Below are 18,772 nucleotides of genomic sequence, written 5' to 3'. Positions count from 1 at the left end.
GACACTGTCCAACTGCAAACATGCTGCCTAAGAGGAAGATGCTGAGATTTGAAAAAACAAAACCAAAAGCAAAAACTTGAATTACTCAGCACTTCCACTAAATGTTGCTAATGAGATATAAACTTTACAGTGTTAACTAGTGTTACATTTAAGTTCCCTAAAGATCTTGTCTCTGTGATTTTACTAATCTCCTTGTTACATAGATAGGGACAGAGTTAAAGGTATGCATCTATATGTATGTATGTATATAGATATATACATACATATATACATACATATGTATATATACATACATACATACACTAAACATGTAGTTTTATGTATATGCATCATATATATATGCATGCCTTTATAATATACACACAGAGGATATAAATATATGCATTCTATAGAATGCATTTATACATGTATGTGTAATACATAATAAATATGCAAACATGTGCATACTAATTACTCAAAATTACTCAAGTACTGCAAAGAATGGTGAATACCCATTTACAGACCATCTGTAGTGATGATGAACTTTTAAAAATATAATCATTACAATTTCTACAGTAAGACAATCCACGTGTATTTTGTATGATTCCATAGGGAATTTTGTGTGATGAATCTTTGTCACGCTTAGGCATTAGGAATCAAAACTCTCAAGGAGACTTAAAGACGTTATTTCTGTTTTCTTCTAGCCTCAGGCAAAGCTCTTTCTGATAATATAAGTCAGAAATCCTCTCCTCTATTTCGAAAAGCAAACAATCTAAGTAATCTGGCCTATGTACTGCACAGTCATTTTCATATCAGTACAGAAAATTTTATAAACACATATTATTCGTAAAATGTGAAAGTTCTCGCTACTTCTAAAACTCAGAAACAAAAATATTTGTAAGGTTTCACCCCATTTTGGGCTCATTCTCCAGCAAATTTTCTGAAATAATGCATCTAGAATTGCACCTCTAATACAGGTTTGCAAAGATTATTCATTTCGCGTTACTGTTATTTGGAAAGGATTTTGATTAAAGAAACTGATTCTTTTTTGATAAGCTTTCCTTTGTGTAATCTTTTGATGTTCATCTGAATTTATCAGGATAAAGACTTGGTTTAAAATTTTATGAACTACTTTAATGTCGGTCATTTTCCTCATTGGGTTAACATTTTTTCGTTTCTTAAGTTGATGGCTTCTGAATACTGAATAAACACAGAGGTTCTCTCGCTCTTCTCAGGATGTATAATGAGAATATTCTGTCTGATCAGGTGTATGCACCCTGCTGTCATTTGCAGCCTGACCAATAGGTCAGGGGTGATAGTGAGCTGGCTCAGGAATGCATACAAATCACATCCTCTTGTCTGTCGGTTTTGTTGACTGGTTCTCCTCAGGGTCATGGCTATCTTAAGTAGCAGCCTGAAGGATAAAGTGTGCCCTGTCTGAGCTGTAAAACTTTGACTGTGGACCAATTGTATCTGACATACAGCAGCATGAGGTTTGGTTTAGCCTTTGGATTCTGAACAAATCACTGGTTATCAATGGCCTATAGTGACATGCAGTTTACCAAATCTTTCTTTCTTGCTGACAGCTCAACATAGGGAAGAAAAGGATTGTTTGTGAGTTAAGGAGTTTTTCTCTTAAAATATACTCCACGTGATTATTTTACATGAAAGTGAAACAACTACATTTTGGATAATAAAAAATTAAAACACCGTGCATTAAGACTACAAAGAGCAACATCTAGATTTCAAAAGTATGGACTTCATTAGGCATCTGGAAGCATAAAAAGCCGTTAAATATTTTAATAGTATTTTTGTTATATTTATTTAATGTGAATTTGTACTTCAGTTCCTTTTCACTGACATGTGCCTTAAACATGCCTGAACATTTTAAATACAATGTTCAATGACTTTCCAATGTCAATCCACCAAACATCAAATCTGTTAATGCCAGATCCAGCTAGACTTTATGTTAATTAAACAGTGTTCACATAATTCAAAAGATACAACTGAATTCCCCCCTTTTTTTCTTTTTCTGTTCTGTAAATTATTTTATATATTTACATCCCAAATGCTGGCCCTCATCCAGCCTCTCCTCTCAGAGTTCTTCCCCCATCCATGCCACCTCTTCACCTCTGAGAGGGTGACCCTACTGGGCATCCCCCACCCTGGGGCATCAAGTCTCTATAGTATTAGGCACATCCTCTCCACTAGTCTAAACTAAACAACCCTCTGCTATAGAAGTGCCTCAGGCCTCAGCCCAGCCCCTTTAGGTTTTCTGGAAGGTGGCTTGGTCACTGGGAGTTCTCAGTTGTCCAGGTTAGCTGACACTGTTGGTCTTTCTGTGAGGTTGCCATCCCTTCATTTCCTTCTCCTAACTCTTCAGCTGGTGCTTGACCATGGACACTTGTATCAGTCTCAGTCAGCTTCTAGGTAGATCCTCTCAGAGGACAGCCATGTTAGGCTCTTCAAGCACAACAGAACATCAGTAATAGTGTCAGTATTGGTGCCTGCCCTAGGGATGGATCCCAAGTTGGTCCATTTGTTCATCAGCCATTTGTTCAGTCTCTGATCCATCTTTGTTCCTGCATTTCTTTTAGATTGGAGCAATTTTTGGTCAAAATTTCTGTAGGTAAGCTAGTTTCCCCATGCCTCCTCTGCGGGTCCTGGAGTTGGTATCTTCAGGTTCTATTTGACCACTATTGGGCATTTCTGCTAAGGTAATCTGCATTGAGCCCTGAGAGCTTCCCCAGTCCCAAGTCTCTGGGACTTGCTATAAATGCCATCCACTCTTAAACCCAACCCTCCTACACCCCCCCCCCCAGCATCTATATATTTCCATTCATTCTCTGGCCTTCTTAGCCTCTTTCTTGTCTCTCCCCCTACCTACTCTCCATTATGCTCCCCTCTCCCTCCCTTCTCCTACCCAGGTTCCTCCCTCCCTCTGCCTCCAATGTCTGTTTTGTTTCTCCTTCTAAGTGAGATTCAAGCATCCTCACTTTGGCCTTCCTTCTTGTTCAACTTCTTTGAGTCTGTGAGTTGTATTGTGGATATTTTGTACTCTTTAGCTAATATCCACTCATCAGTAAGTACATATTATCCATGTCTTTGTGGGACTGGGTTACCTCATTCAGGATATTTTCTAGTTCCATCTATTTGCCTGCAAATTTCATGGTGTCCTTGTTTTTTAATACCTCAATAGTATTCCATTGAGTAAATGAACCACATTTTCTGTTTCCATTCTTGTGATGAGGAACACCTGAGTTTATTCCACTTCTTGGCTATTACAAATAATGCTACAATGAATACACTGGAGCACATGTCATTGTGGTATGATGGAGCATCTTTTGGGTATATGCTCAGAAGTGGTATAGCTGGGTCTTAAGGTAGAACTATTTCTAGTTTTCTGAGTACCCAATAGATTGATTTCCAGAGAGGTTGTTCAAGTTTGTAATCCCAACAGCAATGGAGGAGTGTTCCTCTTTTTCAACATCCTCAACAGCAACTATTGACCCTTAAATTTTGATCATTGCCATGCTCATTGGTGTGAGGGGGAGTCTCAGGGTTGTTTTGATTTGCATTTCCATGATGACTAAGAATGATGAACATAAGTGTTTTCAGCCATTCAAAATCCTCTGCTGAGAATTCTTTGTTTAGCTCTATACTCCAATTTTAATTGCATTACTTGGTGTTTTGGAATCTAACTTCTTGAATTCTTTATATATTTGGATATTAGTCCTCTGTAGAATGTAGGGCAAATGAAGATCTTTTCCCAATCTGTAAGCTGCCATGCTGGCCTATTGACAGTGTTCTTTGCCTTATAAAAGGTTTTCAATTCCAAGAGGTCCCATGTTCATCTTAGAGTTTAAGCCATTAGTATTCTTTTTAGAAAATTTTCTCCTATGCCAATGTGCTCAAAGGTATTTCCCACTTTGTCTTCTACTAGATTCTGTGTTTACAGATTTATGTTGAGGTCCTTGACCCAGTTGGACTTGAGTTTTGTGTAGGGTGATAAATACTGATCAATTTACGTTATTCTACATATAGACTGCCAGTTAGACCAGCACCATTTGTTGAAGGTGCTTTCTTTTTTCCACTGTATGGTTTTGGCTTTATTGTCAAAAATCAAGTGTCCTTAAGTGTGTTGGTTTATTTCTGGGTCTTTGATATGATTCCATTGATACACCTGTCTTTTTTCCAACTACTACCATGCAATTTTTTATCACTATTGCTCTGTGTACAGTTTGAGGTCAGAGATGGTAATTTCCCCCTGACATTCTTTTATTGTTTAGGATGGTTTTAGATGTCTTCAAATAATTGTTTTTCCATATGAAATTGATAATTGTTCTTTCCAATTCTGTAAAAAAATTCTGTTGGAATTTTTATAGAAATTGCATATAATCTGTAGATTACTTTTGGTAAGATGGCAGTTTCACTATGTTAATCCTGTTGAACCATAAGCATGGAAGATCTTTGCAACTTCTGAGGTCTTCCTAGATATTTTTCTTCAGGTACTTGAAGTTCTTCACATACAGGTCTTTCACTTCTTTATTTAGAGTTACAACAAGATATTTTATATTATTTGTGGATATTGTAAAGTGTGTTGTTTCCCTAAGTTCTTCTTTAGCCTATTTATTATTTACATAAAGAAAGACTACTGATTTTTTTTAGTAAATTTTATATCCATCCACTTTGCTGAAGTTATTTAACAACTGTAGGAATTCTCTGATAGAATTTTGGAAGTCACATAAATTATCATCATATCATCCATAAACAGTGAATCCTTCATGTTTCCTTTGCAGTTTGTATCCTATTGGCCTCCATTTCTTGTCTTATTGCTCTAGCTAGAAGTTTAAGTACTATATCGAATAGACAGGGAAAGATTGGGCAGCCTTGTCTTGTCCCTTATTTTAGTGGGATTGTTTTAAGTCTCTCTCTCCACTTAATTTGATCTTAGCTACTAGCTTTCTGTATATGGCTTTTATTATACTTAGGTATTACCTTGAATTCCTGATCTCTCCAAGACTTAACATAAAGAGGTGTTGGATTTTTGTCAGAGACTTTTTTACCATCTAATGATATAATCATATCACTTTTTCTTTTTGTCATTTTATATAGTGGATTATGTTGATTGATCTTCATAATTTGAACCATTGTTTGTACCTGGGATGAAGCCTACTTGTTCATGGTGAAAGATATTTTTGATATGTTCTTGGATTCCATTTTTAATAATGTTAATGAGTATTTTGGCATCAGTGTTCATATGTGAAATTGGTCTGAAATTCTTTTTCTTTGTTGGGTCTTTGTGTGGATTAGGCATCAGAGTAACTATGTGGATTAGGTATCAGAGTAACTGCACCCTTATAGAATGAATTAGATAGTGTTGTCTGTTTCTATTTTGTGGAATAGTTTGAGGAGTAATGGTATTAGTTCTTTTGAATGTTTGGTAGAATTCTGCTCTAAAACCATCTATCTGGCTCTGGGCTTTTCTTGGTTGGGAGGTTTTTAATGACTGCTTCTATTTCTTAGAGGTTATGGGACTGTTGATATAGTTTACCTAATTTTGACTTAACTGTGATATGTGGAACCTGTCCAGAAAATTATCCATTTTGTTTCGATTTTCCAGTGTTCTTGAGAATATACTATTAAAGTAATAACCTGATCATTCTTTAAATTTCCTAGGGTTGTATTGTTATGAATACTGTTTCATTTCTGATTTTATTAATTTGGAAATTGTGTGTCTTTGTGTCTTTTAGTTAGTATGGCTAAGAGTTTGTTTATCTTGCTAGTTTTCTCAAAGAATCAGCTTTTGGTTTTGTTGATTCTTTGAATTATTCTGTTTTTTATTGGCTCCTTTTAGCCCTGGGTTTGATCATCTACTTGTCTTGTGTATTTTTGTTTCTTACTGTACTAGAGCTTTTAAGAGTGCTGTTACGTTCCTAATGTGAGAACTTTCCAATTTCTTATGAAGGAACTTAGTGCTGAGTTTTCTTCTTAGCACTGCTTTCATTGTATCCCATAGGTTTGAGTACATTACGCCTTTTTCTTTTCTTTGTGTGATTTTTGTTTTGTTTTGTTTTGTTTTGTTTTGTTTTGTTTTGTTTTTGTTTTTGTTTTGTTTTTGTTTTTGTTTTTGTTTTTGTTTTTGTTTTTTTGGAGACAGGGTTTCTCTGTATATCCCTGGCTGTTCTGGAACTCACTCTGTAGATCAGGCTGGCCTCAAACTCAGAAATCCGCCAGCCACTGCCTCCCAAGTGCTGGAATTAAAAGCATGCACCACCACCGCCCGGCTTTATGCCTTCTTTTACGTTGAATTCTAGAAAGTCTTTCTTTCTTATTTTTCTTTGATCAAGCTATCATTGAGTGGAGAATTATTAAATTTCCATGAATATGTGGGCTTTCTGTTGTTCTTGTTGTTATTGAAGTCCAGTCTTAGTCCATGGTCATCTGATAGAATGTATGGGATCATATCGATCTTGTGTATGTTGAAGCTTTTTTTTTGTGCTTATAAGGTCAATTTTCAGAAAGGTACCATAAGGTGAAATGTTGTGTAGATATCTGTTAAATCCATTTAATTCATAACTTCTCTTGGATTCATTTTGTCTCTGTTTAGCTTCTGTTTGATGAGCTCTCTATTAATGAAAATGGGATATTGAAGTCTACCACTATTATTGAGTGTGGTTCAGTGAGTGTTTTGAGCTTTTAGTAAAGTTTCATTCATGAATGTAGAGGCCCTTTAATTTGGGTCATAGATGTTCAGAATTGAGACTTCTTCTTGGTGTATTTTTCTTTGTATGAGTTTGAAGGCCCCCTTTCCCATCTCTTTTTGGTTATTTTTGGTTGAAAATCTACTTTATTAGATATTTGAATGACTACTCCGTCTTCTTTCTTGGGACTGGTATCCTTAGAAAAACTTTTGCAGCACTTTACTGTGAGTTAGTGTCTGTCTTTGCTGTTAAAGTGTTTTTCATGTATGCAAGAGAGTGAAGGATCATTTTTTTATGTATTCAGTCTGTTAGCTTGTGTTTTTTCATTGGGGGATTGAGTGCATGAATGTTGAAAGATATTAATTTGTTACTTCCTATTATTTTGTTGTTGGTTGTTGTTCTATGTGTGTGTGATTCTCTTATCTTGGATGTATTGTGAAATAATTAATTTCTTCTGTTTTCTTGTGTGTAGCTATCCTTTTGTATTGGAGTTTTCCTTCTAGTATCCTCTGATCAGCTGAATTAATAAGCAGAAATTGTTTAAATTTGGTTTTGTTATGAAATATATTGATTTCTACATCTATGGTAATTGAGGGTTTTTGGGGGGTTATACTACTCTGGACTGGCATTGGTGGTCTAGTTGCAATACATCTGTCCAGGATCTTCTGAATTTTAGAGTGTTTGTTAAGAACTCAGGTGCAATTCTGATAGGTCTGCCTTTATATGTTACTTAGCCTCTTCCCCTGTAGCTCTTCATATTTTTTTGTTCTGTACATTTAGTCTTCTGATTATTATGTGGCTAGAGGATTTTCTTTGTTATTTAGGGTACTGTAGGCTTCTTGTACATTTATGGCCATCTCTTTCTTTTGGTTAAGGAAGTTTTCATCTATGATTTGGTTGAAGATATTTCCTGGCCATTTGAACTGGGATTCTTCAACCTTTTCTGTCCTAGTATTCTTAGATTTGGTCTTTACATTCTGTCCCAAATTTCTTGGATGTTTCAGGTTAGGAACTTTTAAACTTAACATTTTCTTTTACTACTGTATCAATTTCTTCTATGGTATCTTCCATGCCTGAGTTTCTCTCTTCCATCTATTGTATTCTATTGGTGATTCTTCCATCTATTCTATTCTATTGGTAATTCTTCCATCTGTAGTTTCTGTTCTCTGAGTTTCCATCTCCAGTATTGACTCCATTTGTATTTTCTTTATTGCATCTATTTCCATTTTTAGATCTTGGGCCATTTTGTTCATTTCATTCACTTGCTTCATTGCATTTTTCCTGTATTTCTTTTTTTGGGGGGGTTATTTTTATTTTTTTTTAATTTTTTTTATTCGATATAATTTATTTACATTTCAAATGATTTCCCCTTTTCTAGCCCCCCACTCCCCGAAAGTCCCATAAGCCCCCTTCTCTTCCCCTGTCCTCCCACCCACCCCTTCCCACTTCCCCGTTCTGGTTTTGTCGAATACTTCTTCACTGAGTCTTTCCAGAACCAGGGGCCTCTCCTCCTTTCTTCTTGTATCTCATTTGATGTGTGGATTATGTTTTGGGTATTCCAGTTTTCTAGGTTAAGTGATTTATTTGTTTCCTCTAAAGCTTCTCCCTGTTTGACTGTGTTTTCCTGTATTTCTTTAAGGAAATTATTTATATAATCTTCAAAGGCCTCTATCATCATTATGAGATGGGTTTTAAAGCCAGAATCCTGCTCTTCAGGTGTGATAGGATATCTAGGGCTTGCTTCAGTAGGAGACCTGAGTTCTGATGGTGTTATATTACAGTGACTTCCGTTGATTATGTTCTTGAACTTGCCTCTTGTCATGTGGTTGTCCCTGGTATTAACTGGTCTAGGTGTCCTGGATTAGAACAGGCCTTCCAGGAGGCAGGTGGATATGTGTCCCTGGCTCAAGTAGGTCTCCTGTGCCTCCTGAGATGACAGTCAAAACTGTGGATTTATGAGGAAGGCATACTGAATCATTACAGTTGCAGGTGAAGGTACAGATAGGAAGGGAGATGGGGCTCTGACAGGGATGCACAGAGCCCATGTCTGTTGGAATCTGTGGAGTCCTAGCAGGCATGGGGATTTGGTCAGGGGTTTCTCTCTCTCCCTCCAACATTGTAAGAATTCCAGGCAGGTTTCTAAGTCAGAAATTTATATTGTTTATAAAATAAATTATGAAATCATGCTATTTCACTAAACTAAAATATCTAGCAAAACATATGAGTCCATCAACATTGTAGATTTCTAATCAATATTTATAGTTGTATTATATTTTGATTTGTAATATATTACAAAATTATATTACAGTATCAATCACATGTAAATGGTCAGCTGAAATTGATTTCTGCAAAAATATTGCATTCAAACAAATGTGAAAAAAATTTTTTTCCTTTAAAGTTCTAGATAGGAGTACATAGAACCCAGGCCCTATGTCCAAGGACATGATTTAAGTAAGTTGGTATCTTGCGTTCTATTTTATTTAACTTTCTGGTATTTAGATTTTCAGAAGTATATTCCAAACTCTTTTGTGTATATGTGCTATGTGTCAAGGTATATTTTAATATCATGAGGAATAGTATAAGGAGAAATAATAAAATGTATACGAATTATAAGAATATAAAGTACATTGTTAAGTCCAATTAAAATCTGTAAAGAATTACCGGCTTTGTTATCAGAGAGTTTTATTAAATGAATTTTTAGTTATAAGCTAGGTTGTGAAAGATCAAAGTTGTATCTTAAGGTGACTTTTAAGAATAATTCACTAGGTAACCTTACTTTCTGCCTTCCCACCAAAAAGCCCAAGCTAAAGATTTAAGGTAAAGGAGTTTCTCCTGAATTTTACATGACCACATACCACTCCAACCAGCAAACCTAGTAGGCTCTAGCAGCATAACCTAAGTACTAATTAAAGGTTTGATTGCCACAGGTTCTAGTTCACTATGACCTTTCTCACACTTCCAAACCAACCACAAGTAGCTCACACACCAGCCCAGACAGACAAGTTTCATGCCCCATTCATATTGAAGTATTGATTTGGAATACTTTTTATCCTTCAAAGAAGTCAATCGTGAGTATCTGAAAGATATGAAGTAACAACTCTTCATGCCTTGGCAAATAACCAAAACAAGACCAAATTTCCACTCAATAGACATACTCTAGTGTCTGATTTCAGACACACAATTAATGAAAAATTTCTACACACAGGAGTCACAGAGCAAAACCACAAATAATATGCAATGCCAAGATAGTATGTTCTCCCAAATATACAAATGTTATATAAATGTTCTTCAGTAACAATTACATAGATGGGCCCCAGAATTAAAATTTGGGGGAAAAAATCAATCATAAAGATGGCAAAAGAATTCAAATATAAGTCATGAGAAACATTCTTTTGGCTCTTAAAAAATATTGATTATTACTGTTCTCCTGGGTTGTCTCCAATAACTTGAAAGTAATATTTTATTGCTAACGACTACCCATACTTGAGACACAGAACATGGAAAGATCTATCTGAATGCCACCTGGAAAAGGCCTTATTGAGGACTGGCTTCATGATATGAAAAGTTGCTATGCAAGCTGCCACTGGATAGAAGCGAAAATCATCAAGAGATGGAAAGCCTACTAAGATCAGCAATGACTGGCCTGACATCATATCCTAAATGATATAGTAGTGGCTATTTTTATCATGGGAGTGACCAAAAGCTATCTAATTGCATTTAAGGCCGAGTCAAAGTGAGGAAATTTTGTGTTTTACAATACAATTACCTCTGGCTGAAATAGCTATAGACACTAGAGGAAACCCAGGTTCTGCCATTTTATTGACTAAATACAATATCTAACTATATTCTACTCCTTATATCCACAGATAAGTGTAGCTTCATCTCTCAGGAAAAAAGGGGGGCTTCTTTTTTTTAAAGTCAGAGATTCCTACAGAGAACAAAAGTTTTAAAAATACAGATAATAATTGCCTATGGGTTGGCCAATCACAAATAATACATATGCCAGTCAACTCAACACCTATGTCTAAAGCTCCAGAAAACTTACTAAATAAGGGTCAGAAGGATTCTAGGAAGCAGAAAAACCAAAGCACCAGTTACAAGAAAATGTATTCTAGATATATTGAAGCTACACACTTGAAATCTTGGCAACACCGCTGGACATGCTAACATGCAATCAACTCTCAAATAGATTGTCCAATGCCAAGTGACCAGGTTAAATACATACTAGTAATATGAAATGGACTCAGTAGGTTATATGTTTACATGTATGTATGTATGAAAAAATAAAAAGTTTTAGAAAGTCATGAATTTTGGAAGCATAGGATAGACACAGTAAGACACAGATGTATATGACACCTAGTCTCGATAGTATCTTCCAGTTCTGGTACCTGCTCTCCGCCTTTGCCTCTCTAAAGCAAATGATCTAAAGATAAGTTTATCTTTATTTGTATTTTCCCTACCTTCTTTTTAAAAATTGTTTCTTCATCAAATTCCTTTAAATCTACTGAAATCTGTCTCCTATATCAGTAGCTATAATAGTTCTTGAAGATGGAATGTACTGGTTTCCAAACATTAACTACTTTATTAATATTTAAATTTTACCTGACAAAATACTCATACTGAAAGTATTTTGCCTTTAATCTACAAAAATATTACTGATAAAATGACCTTCTTAAAGTGTTCTCTGTGGAAATAAAGGAGAAATTATTAGTATCCTAGAGTAAATTTTAACAACTATGTCCCAAATTAAATTAGCAAGTTAGTTAACATTTTGGAAACACAAATCTTAAAAACTGACAATACGACCAAGAGGATAATAGAAAATCATCTTATTAAATGATAAGATATGGTCATCGCCACAGTTCAATACCACATGATACTTTTCCTCTTAGTGTTGTTGAATATCACTCAAATTTAGAATGATGCAGATGGCAGCCCGCAATTCTCTTTTCATTTCACATATTCCCTGTGGTATTTCTGTCTCATAACTTTAAACATTTGAACAATGCCTCTTATGGATAGGATTCTTTATATTTATATCACAAGTAACTATGAAAACTAAATAAAATTACACATTAATTGTTTGGTGACAGAAGAACTCTGCTGAAGTAGCAAGAATTTCAGGGTATGAAAGTTTTCAAGAGTTGAGAACTTTCTAGAAGTGACCTGATTTCTTTAGTCATTTTACTTTGGGCACAGTTCCAAGTCTAAGAACTAGAAGTCTTTAAATATGCTTTGTAGCAGCAATGGGTCAATTTTAGGAAACCATATCATGTTTTGAATTACTCTTTGGTTTGTACAAATTTCATCATCTTTAGATTTTCAGTGAGTTATTTAATCCACATTACATCAGCATGAGACAGATGACCCACATTTTAAACTAAGACAATGAAAATTAAACTTCAGAATCGACCACTCAAAACTCATTTCACAGACATTCTCATTTTAGTAAATAGTATCTCCTTTCTGTTGTTTAAACCAAAATTCTAAGTTCTTTGTGTTTCATAACCTGTATCCAACAAACTCACAATTTCCTTGGTCAGAAAAAGCAATCACATCCTACACATCTATTGTCTTGTATCTGTCCTTACTCTCCTTGGTCTAATTTGTCATATAAACTAGAATAACTTGTTTGATGAAGAAGTCTGATTATATGACTCCTGTACTCATGCACCACCTGTAACTTTCGTTAAAAATCAAGGGCTCTGTTGTCCTCCACTAAAAGGGAGAACAAATCACAGTGACCTCAAACAACTGTGTTTTTTTTCTATATTCTTTGTTTACAGTCCAAATGATTTCCCCTTTCCCGGTTCACCCAACCCCATAAGTCCCATAAGACCTCTTCCCTCTGCCCATTCCCCAATCAATCCCCTCCAAAATCTCTGTTTTGGTAATCCCCTAAATTGATGCATCAAGCCTTTCCAGAACCAGGGCCCTTTCCTTTCTTCTTGGGAATCATTTGGTAAGTGAATTGTGTCTTGAGTATTTAGAACTTCTGGGCTAATATCCACTTATCAGTGACTGTATTCCATGTGTGTTCTTTTATGAATGGGTTACATTTTCAGTTCCAAACATTTGCCTAAGAATTTCATGAATTAATTGTTTTTAATTGCTGAGTAGTATTCCATTGTGTAAATATACCACATTTTCTGTATCCTTTCCACCATTGAGGGACATCTGGGTTCTTTCCAGTGTCTGGATATTATAAACAAGACTGCTTTGAACATAGTAGAGCATGTGCCCTTATTGCATGCCAGAGAATCCTCTGGAATATGCCCAGGAGTGGTATAGCAGGGTCCTCTAGAAGTGTCAGAAGTTTTCTGAGGACCTGCCAGATTTCCAGAGTGGTTGTACCAATTTGCATTCCCACCAGTAGAGGAGGAGTGTTCCTCTTTCTCCATATCCTCACCAATACCTGCTGTCACCTGAGTTTTTAATCTTAGCCATTCTGACTGGTATGAGGTGAAATCTCAGGGTTGTTTTGATTTGCATTTCCCTAATGACTAATGATGTTGAACATTTCTTAAAGTGCTTCTCAGTCATTTGAAGTTCTTCAGGTGAAAATTCTTTTTTTTAGCTCTGTACCCCATTTTAATAGGGTTATTTGGCTCTCTGGAGTCTAACTTCATGAGTTCTTTGTATATATTGGATATCTGCCCTCTGTCGGATGTAGGGTTGGTGAAGATCTTTTCCCAATTTGTTGGTTGCCATTTTGTCCCTTTGACAGTGTCCTTTGCCTTACAGAAACTTTGCAATTTTTTGAGGTCCCATTTATCAATTCTTGAACTTAGAGCATAAGCTATTGGTATTCTGTTCAGGAAATTTTCCCCTGTGCCCATGTGCTCTATTTTCTTCCCCCATTTCTTTTCTATTAGTTTCAGAGTGTCTGGTTTCATGTGGAGGTCCTTGATCCATTTGGAGTTCAGATTCAACAAAGTGAACTTCAGACCAATTTCCCTTATGAATATCTATGCAAAAGTATTCAATAAAATTCTTGCCAACCCAATCCAAGAACCCATCAAAATGATCATTCAATCATTTACCATGATCAAGAAGGCTTCACTGCAGGGATGCAGGGATAGTTCAATATATTGAAATCCATCAAAGCAATCCACTACATAAACAAACTCAAAGAAAAAAACCACATGGTCATTTCATTAAATGCTGAAAAAGCATTTGACAAAATTCAGCATTTTTTCATGCTAAAAGTCTTGGTATGAACAGGAATTCAAGGCCTGTATCTAAACATAATAAAAGCAATATACAGCAAACTGGTAGCCAACGTCAAACTAAATGGAGAGAAACTTGAAGCAATACCACTAAAATCATGGACTAGGCAAGGCTGCCCCCTCTCTCCATATCTTTTCAACTGTGTTGTTTTTTTTTTTTTTATATTAACATCACTTTTTTTGTATCGGTAAGGAGAGTTCTGATTTCCACATCATTTCACATTAAAAACCTTAGGACTTAGACCTTTGTAGGAGCCATCAATTGTAACACTACGTGCTGTAGTTCAGACTAAAAGAAAACCCAAGCCAAACACACATGGGATGCTCAGAGTAGTAATGTCATTGCTTCACTGTTTCAGTGGCCAAAGTTGTAGCAGTCCTAAGCATGCATGTTTCTAAGTCTGTAGCCTCTATTATATACCCTTTGTGCCCCCTTTACTGTTTCATTCTGCCCTTTACTCTTCTTGTCATATTGCTGCAGTCTTTCATAGCTGAAATTGTTCCCAAACACATGCAAGGACCTGAAGTGAATTAGTTCTTTGTCTAAAAATAAGATTCTCACCAAGACTTTGTTAATTTTCAAATTTCTTTTTTGATTATCCCCCCCTTGACACTCTCTATAGAGCCTCTTTTATTCTCTTTTTCTGTGTAGAATTATGGCTTAAAAAGGGTGGCGTACATCTGGCCAGGGCTAGGGCTGCTAGGTGAGTCAGGCATGGGGAATTGGACTGTGCACACTTCACAGAAATGCAGGACTGGTGCCTGGCTGTGAGAAGCCAAAGGACTGTGATCCAGGGGTGAGGAAGGGCAGTCTGGGGTCTTCAGGAAACCCATAGGGCTGGGCTCCTTGGTCCCCTGACTGGACAGAGGACAGGTATGGCAGGTTCTCAATCTTGGACACCACAGACACAGCAGACACCACTGGATATCATGGAAGAGCTGAGAACAGGGTGGAGGCCCCATGGGGTTGGATCAAGCCTGAGGCCAAAGGGAAAAGAGGGAAAGGAGCTCTGGCTTGTCCTGCTTGGATGAGTGTTGCTTGGTCAGGTAGCTTGGCTTGGTGGAAGCCATGTCTGAAAGTGCAGGGATGCTGCCTGTGTGAGACTAGACGAGGCCCTTTAGAGGGAAACCTGCTCCATTGCTCCAGCATGGTGGATCCAGAAGAAAGGAGGCAGTCCATGGTTTTAAAGCATTTATTGTTGGCAGAGAGTTCTGATGAGTGAAAAGTAGAGGCTGGCCATGGCCACGTGGAGAGAGGGGGGAAGGGAATAGGGAGAGAGAGGAGTTAAAGAGGGCAAGAGAAAAGACTAAGAGAGGCAAGAGTGTAAGAGAGAGAGGAGGGGTCAAGCGGTCCCTTTTTATAGTGGGTCAGGCCTGACTATTGCCAGGTAACCATGGGGAGGATCATACCTGGCTGTTGCCAGGTAACTGTGGAGGTGGAGTTCAGACAGAATACCAGGAGCTTGGGGCATGGCCACAGAATGATCTGGGGCTTTGTGTCAGGAATCTAGTGTGTGAGAGCATGGTGAATGACCTTCTGTCCCTTCCAGAATTATCTGGTGAGTCTCTGGGATTTAAAACTAGTTTGACCAGAAAACACCCTGCCTTTTATGGTCCCACATAGAATATACTGTTAAGGGATCAAGACTATTAATTTTGGGAATTCGTTCATTTGGTTTAGTTGTTTGTTTTGGTTTTCTACCTTTCTCAATAATATATAAGCTTCTTGAAGAAAAGAAGATTTTTCTATAAATTTATCACCAGTAAACACAGGAATGGGGAACACATAACAAGTTTTAAGTAATTATTTGCTGCATAAATATAATGTCTCATCTTATTTTATAATATTCTTTAAAATATACAAATTGTTCTAATATGCTTATAATTTATAAACATGCAAAGACTAGCATGTAATTATATCAAAACTTAACCTTAATAAGATGCCAAATGTACAACTTAGTCAAGTTTAATAGAATGAGAAATGGGGAAGAAAGCAACTCAAATCTAGTGAAACATAAACATTTACTGCCTGTACAACCCTAATAAGAATTGATGTGGTATGTCATCTGTAATTTAATTGCCAGTGTTACATCTTGATAGTAAATGAGGATCATAGACTATCACTGTGAATTTAGATTGGCACAGATACAAAATACACACAGTGCGACACAAGATGATAAATAGAAATAGTTCAAACTAAGAGTAGTACACTTAGCACTGATCTTATTGTGCTTCTAAATTTTACTGTGTTCTGCATTCCGTCACCTGTCTAATCCAATCTCAGCCTAAATATGAGATCACAAAGAAAGAAATTAGGTCCCCAGTCTTCTTAATTCCTTTAAAATCACTGTCTTTACCTCTTCTGCTGTTATTGTTTTGCTGATGATTTTTATCATGATTCATAATAGAATAACAGCAAAAAAATGTAATTGTACTACTACTATCATAAAAGCCAACACATTACTTGTAATTGTAGATTGGAATATTTTTGGTTTTTCTATGAATCCTTAAAGAAGTCAGTTTTCTGTCTAAAAGAAGCCAACAAAAGCTTTCCATGTGTGTCTTATGCAAAAGCATAGATTTCATTCACCATTTCCCTGTGTATAACAGAGTAGGACTCTATCTGAACTCATAAAGATAACTGTTTTCATCCCTCATTTTCCCCTCCATACACCCTCTTACACACACACACACACACACACACACACACACACGAGCATACAATACTTAGGCTATCATGGCCTTTTGAGGGGTTAATGATTTTTTTATTGTTTTACTATCACACAAAGCTAATTTTTCAGCAATATAAAACTAGTTGAAATATATATGACATTAAGCAATTAGTATAAAAGGGACCATTGGTTTACAGTCTATATAGGCCAAATTTTTATGCAAATGAACAAATAAGAAATTAAGCAAAATATTTCTTCTTGAATAGAGTGTAAAATTAAATGATTATGAGAGGATGCTGCATAGGAAAGGATTCCTCTTCTGGATTTTTTTCCTAACTAGGCCTTTGTAGCTCTGATGTTATACAAGCTTAATGACCATGGACCTATCTTGGGCCTATAAAAATAGGAGATACTACAAAATGCATCATAAACAATGTCATTTGATGTTTATTGTGTTACTAATGGATTTTAAAAATAGTCATTATTAGCTTGGAGAGACAGCTCAGACACTTAAGAATACTGGCTGGTCATCCAGAGGTTCTGACTTCAAATCCTAGCAAGGACATGGAGGTTAAAATGATCCACAATCAGATCTGATGCCCTCTTCTGTCTGATGCTCTCTTCCACCATGCAGGTGTACATATAAATAGATTGCTTTATACATACATACATACATACATACATACATACATACATACATACATACATTTTTAAGAGGAGTATGAGCTATCAGAATACCAGCAAATGCTTCGGTATTGAAGCATGCACAAAAAAAGGGGAGAATGAAAGTGTTAACTCAGAAATTTTGAAAAGGTCATAGAACACTGCCCCCTCCCAGAAGGGCAAGTTTTTCCCCTCCCAAAAGGGAGAGGCTAAATTACATTCCTCAGACTACAGGGTGGTCTCTGCTGCAAGGAAAGGCCCAGAGTCCATTGGCCACCTACCTCATCCCCTATCAATCAATTAGTTTTAAGGTAACACTGTTCTGCCAATCACTTTTTGTCTAATGGGGGCTGCCCTGAGAACTGTATAAAAAGCCCGCACAGCCCAGAGTGTGTGCTGTTCTGTCTCCATGTGCAGGGCAGCCTGAGCATGCTGGATAATAAATAAAAATCCTCTTGCTTTGTGCATCAAAAAAAATTTCATAAATCCACAAAGTAATCTTGAAGTACTAAGATGAGTTACTTTCCTAAAGGAATGTCAAAACATATCTTATATTTTATTCCATATTACAGTGATCAAATAATCACTTTTAGAGCACTATTATTTGATTTTTCCCTCAACATATTGTTATGCTAACAATGCATGCTCTCCCATATAAATGATTTCAAAGCACTTCATCTTAAATGGTATAACTATTAGAGTGCTTGTGACACTGATCTTATCATTTTGTCTTGTGTTCTTGGTGCAAATAAGAGAGGAACAGTTACCCTTCATTTACAGATCAGGCATTCTGATCACAGTTCTTACACAAGGAAGCTGATGCTTGATAATCTTTACTGCTTAGCAAGTGATGTTTACTTGAGAACATGTTGGCATTAATTTATTTGTACTCACATTTAACTTAAAGCACCTCACATGGACACTGTTTTTGGTATTTTGTTAGCACTTTCAAATGACAATATAATTTAAATCAATTCCATTTAGCACCCATTCATTGTGCAAAGAACTACACCTGGTGTATTGCAGGTGACATAAAAGCATAGGCTATGTCTTACGGGATATTTTGGTATATAGAGGTAAAACAATCTAGGCATCAGTCACGTGACATAACACAAAGGAGATTATTAAAAATGCTATAATAGAGTCTCAGACCAATTCTAGAGGAATAACAAGGAAATGGATGGATTCTCATAGAAATAAAATAAAACAGAAAAAGGTTCAAAAATTGATTAAATTCTTGAAGAAAATAGGAATTCAGGAGCTGTGGACATTAAACATGAAGTAGTAAGTTACAAGGAAAGTTTAAGCTACAAAGTAGATACATATAATATAGTAAAAACTATTTTTTACTGCATCGTGTAGTAAAACTAAAAGGCATCTTTTGTAGGAAACATTGGGGATAAATAGAACTATCCTAGGAAATATACCTAAAAATGTTGACAGCAATGTGAGCTTTGAATTATCAACTATAACATAAATCCTAATCTTTAGACAAGTGTTTTCAAAGACTTTTAAAAATCTACAT

The sequence above is a fragment of the Apodemus sylvaticus genome, chromosome 3, assembly GCF_947179515.1.
Source record: "Apodemus sylvaticus chromosome 3, mApoSyl1.1, whole genome shotgun sequence".
In the NCBI taxonomy this organism is placed as follows: Eukaryota; Metazoa; Chordata; class Mammalia; order Rodentia; family Muridae; genus Apodemus; species Apodemus sylvaticus.
This window is presented reverse-complemented; position numbering follows the sequence as displayed.